Here is a 5354-nt window from a genome sequence, read left to right as displayed (position 1 = left end):
TCTCGTTTTTTCAACATATGCGAATATTTATTACGCGCGACCTGATACCTTTTCCAATGAATAGCATTATTACTTCTACAAAATTTTCTGTACAATTTGTCCCTTTTACGTTTGAATCGTAAAAGATCCAGATTGTACCAGCTGTTCGAGTTTTTCAGAGATACATATTTATGTTCTATTAGATTATTGGTACAGGTTTTCAAAACGTCAGTAAGAACAGCTGATTTTTGATCTAACGAACCGACGTTTGATTGAAAATCCACGTTTCTTGCGGCAAGACCCGAGATAGCTTGTTTTGAATATTTTCTCCAACACTTTAATTTGATAAGATCACTATTATTATCACTATTATCATCTACGTTAATTACTAGAGTTTCATGATCGGTTATTTTCAAATCACAAATCGTTACCGTACTAACGGAATCGAAATTAGAATATACATGATCAATTAAAGTTCTACTGTGCTGAGAAATACGTGTGTAATCGAAGACCTTTTGTTTCAAATCAAAAAGTCTGCTAACCGTTTCAAATGATTCGAATTATGGATGTCACACCAATTGATATTAAAATCGCCAGCGAGTATATTTAATTTACTAGGATCTATGAACATCTCCAACCAGTTCTCCAAAATTTCAACAAATCGCTGGTCATTTGAACTGGGAGAGTGATATAAAACTCCATAGTTACCCATCTTCATGCCACGTTCAACTGCAATGCCTAAGAACCAGTTACCATCACAAACTTCGTTCAATTGAAGCTTGAATTGAACCGATTCTTTGACATAAATAGCAACACCGCCAGTGTGTCTTGAATGTGATAAACAAGCAGCTACACTGTAACCCGGGATACTGTACTGTTCGAAAGAATCACTGTCAACGATATGCGTTTCAGATAAAAAGACTAAAATGGACGTTTATCTTCTACAAGCTGACGTAATGCAACGTAGTTTGTAGAGAGACCTGCAATGTTCAAATACAAAATATCGAATTTATTTACATTCATACTAGAACTTGGTTGCTATTCATTGAAATGCAAGCTGCTCTTTTGCGATCAACTACTCTTTTATACACTTTGCATTCAGTACTGCATGCTCCGTGTTTAACGTCCAAATTCGTTTTACGTTCTTGATTCATTTTATTACAATTAACACATTTCAATACAGATGACGTGCATTCAGATGTCTTGTGAGGTCCACTGCACTTAGAGCACGCGATAGCGTTTTGCAATCTGTGCTCATGTGCCCAAATTCTCCACATTGGAAACACCTAAGAATACTAATCTCAGGAACAACAAGGCACCGATCAAACCTTATATTTACTTTCTTCGCGGTCAACAAACAGCTATGACTGTCTTTATCGACTTCAATCACAACGTTGTACTTGTTGTATTTGAAACGAGGATTTTCAAACACCCGTATTACTTTTACATCATTGATAGCGATGTCTTCATTCTGATCTTTTAAAATCTGAATGAAGTCATCGGAGGAAAGTTTCTCGCTCATGCCCATCACTTTTAACCTTGGCACCGATGAGGGAACAACAGCATTGTAATTTTCACCCAACTCGCTTTGAATGCCTTCTTTCACAACATTAATACTATATCCTGTTGCACACTCAGCAATAATAGAGCCGTTTTTCCCGTTTCTAAAGTTACTGATTTTGTGTGTTTTTGGATTTAATTTGGTGGTCAAAAATTTCCGAGTATCATCGCTACTCTGGTTGGACTCTTTCGGTTTTATCACTATAACCGGACGAGCCTTACGAACAACCTTCACATCATTAGCGGTCGTACTTTTGTCTTAGCTTTATTACTACTATTACTTTTCATTCCAGTGCAGTTCGTCTTAACGTTATCCGCGAAACTATCTTTTTCATTAAATACATCATCAGACGCGTCGTCTGCTTCCTGAACCTTTCGCTTTTTACCTCTGGGATTAAGTGCCGACTCCGAAGTCGAACGAGATGAACCTTGCATTACATTCATTGCAGCTACTTTACTGCGCGCATCAAATTGTAAAAATGAACCTTTCATGTTTTCCAACTCATTTCCAATTAAATCCCGAAAACCAGAGACTGCATTGTCTAAGGCATTTTGTACCTTTTTCCCCAATTGCTCCATCCCGTCTTTTAACGCGATGTTTATCTGAGCAGCAATATTGTCTCGAATACCACCGATCGAATCAGAGAGTGAAGAAATCTTCTTCATCTCTTCTTCCAACTTTTGTGTATTCGAGAACAGAATATTCTGCTCGCCACAACACTGGCTTGATAAACATTGATCACACTTGAACACAACATTTACATTCTCCGTGACCAGCTTTGCCAATGGTTTGGTCATGGAAGTGCACTTGTAGTGGTACACTTTAGCGCAACCACAACCCGAACAACTCATAGGCAAATCGCTGGGCAGGACCCCATACCGCACTCACTGCACTCAACCATCTCGCTACTACCTTCACACAGCTCAAACGGTACCAATGCAGACGACACAAAACACAAAGAAACAATAAAGGCGCAAAATGTTACCGGCCGCCAGCTGCTGCTGGGGCAGAAAATCCACAATTAAACGAAAATAACCAGCAGCGACAACCTGTCGGCTAGTTATTTCGATGCAGAAAACACTTGGGCACGCAAAGGAAATGTATTTCCCGCGGCACTTGATCAATTTCACACGTTAATTGATTTTTATTTATCACTGCACTGCAGAAACAAACTACACCGTTCACCGTTTCACCAAATAAGGAGGAAGTGAATCTATTACATCTCAAAATCAAGCGCATAACTTTGTTTTGCAAACGCTGTAACCTCGATATTTGTGTTTCATTGGCCAGAAATAAAATGGAAGCGCAAAAGTTCAGGTGAGGAGAGATGATTGATTTGTACAACTGTATTTTACTCGCAACAGTTAATTCGTTTTTTAATCGACATAAAATTCCATACTTCTTGGCTATTTTCTTGATGACATTGTTGATATGAGAATCAAATTTCAATTTATCATCAATAATCACGCCAAGATATTTAATTTCCCGAACGCGATCAAGTGTTTCATCATCAATTTTAACAGAAACATTATCAATGAATCGATTTCGCGAAATTACCATGTATTTAGTTTTACTTATATTCAACTTCAACTGTTTGTACTTCAACCATCTACTTAGAGAATGCAAATCTGTATTCAAGCGTGAAACAACATCATCGATATTTCTAGCTGCAATGAATAATACTGTGTCATCCGCGAAAAGATTAATGTTACAAAAACGTAAGACCCGTCCCATGTCATTAATATACATAATAAATAAAACGGGCCCTAATACACTTCCCTGTGGAACACCAAGATTACTTTCCATGGGATTTGAAACACAATCATTAAAAACAGTCCTTTGGATTCTGTCAGACAAATAGCTTCTGAACCATTCATACGCAGAACCTGAAATTCCAAAGCGCTTGATTTTTTCCAACAATAAGGGCCTAGAGATTGTTTCAAAGGCGCGTTTAAGATCCAAAAATACAGCAATGATAGTATCTTTACACTCCATGTTTTCTTTCCATTTGGCTAACACTAAGTTCAATGCGGTTTCACAAGAATGTCCTTCTCGATATCCTGATTGCTCTTGTATTAACAAGTTATTATTATTCAAATATGTTACCAACTGGCCTTTCACAACAAGTTCTAATATTTTATCTAATGTGTGCAACATGTTGATGGGACGAAACTCTTCGGCTTTAATCGTTCCAGCAACTTTTTGAATAGGAATTATAAGAGATTCCTTCCAAACCTGCGGCACGTGCCCGGTTCTCAAAGATTCATTAATAAGGTCCAGCAGTTTGTGTCCAATGACATGAAAACAATCTTGTATAACTCTAGCGTTAACGTTATCAACTCCAGCCGTTTTGCCCAAAGAAAAGCATATATTTTTAAGTTCATCAAAAGTAATTGGGTGAAAACAATCAAATCTACATGTACTATTAACCGGCTGTTTTATTTCATCAGGCTCATCAACCAAATCGATAGACCGATTAATCGATGAAACACTATCGATGAAATAATCGTTAAAATTGCAAGCAATTACTTGTTCTGAATTTTCTAATGTGCCATTAAAAGTTATGGACCGCGGATTGGAACTATTAGGTTTCAACAAAGATTTCAAAATTTTCCATAACTCCCTGCTGTTATTCTGATGCTGATCAATTTTCCTCTGAATATAATCACAACGCGTTTTTTTCAACGATTGTGAATACGTGTTCCGCGCATTCTTGTACCTGTTCCAATTGTTACAACTATGTCTTCTCAAAAATCTATTGTACAATTTATCTCTTTTACGTCTTAGACGCAGAAGATCTAAATTGTACCAGCTGTTCGAGTTATTTAAAGTTACAAATTTATGTTCAATTAACTTATTGGTACTTGTTTTCAGAACGTTCGTTAGAACAGCTGATTTCTGATCTAAGTTTCCGGAAATATCCTGAAAATCCACGTTTCTCGTAACAAGATCCGAAACAGCTTTTTTCGAATATTTCCTCCAACACTTCAATTTAACAAAATCATTTTCGGTTATATCATTATTTTCTATATTTATGACTAATGTTTCATGATCGGTTACTTTTAAACAAATATCTGTAACTGAGTTTACAGAATCAAAGTTAGAATATACATGATCAATTATAGTTCTACTGTGTCGGGAAATACGCGTGTAATCAGCAACTTTTTGTTTCAAATTGTAAAACTCAGTCAGACGCTTTAAATGATTTGAATTTTCGTCACACCAATTAATATTAAAATCACCAGCAAGTACATTTAGTTTACTAAAATCGATAAAAATTTCTAGCCAGTTCTCTAAAATTTCAATAAAACGCTGGTCACTCGAACTGGGAGAATGATATAAAACACCATAATTACCCTTCTTCATGCCACGTGCAACTGCAATGCCTAAGAACCAATTTCCTTCACAGGCTTCGTTGATTTGAAGCTTGAATTGAACCGATTCTTTGGCATAAATAGCAACTCCGCCAGTGTGCCTTGAATGTGATAAGCAAGCAGCGACTTTGTATCCCGGTATACTGTACTGATCAAATGATTCATACTCTACAATATGCGTTTCTGCTAAAAATACCAAAAATGGACGTTTTTCTTCTACAATCGTACGTAGAGCTACGTAGTTTGTAGACAAACCAGCAATATTCAAATACAAAACATCTAATTGGTTCACATTACTACTGGAACTTGGTTGCTATTCATTGAAACGCAAGCCGCTTTTCTTTTGATCAAACAATTTCTTGTAGATCTTACACTCAGTACTAAATGCTGGATGATTGACGTCCAACTTCATGTTACGTTCCCGATTCATTTTTAAACAA

This window comes from Armigeres subalbatus, unplaced genomic scaffold, assembly GCF_024139115.2.
Source record: "Armigeres subalbatus isolate Guangzhou_Male unplaced genomic scaffold, GZ_Asu_2 Contig527, whole genome shotgun sequence".
Taxonomy (NCBI): Eukaryota; Metazoa; Arthropoda; class Insecta; order Diptera; family Culicidae; genus Armigeres; species Armigeres subalbatus.
The sequence above is the reverse complement of the archived record's forward strand: the minus strand, read 5'-3'. Positions refer to the sequence as shown.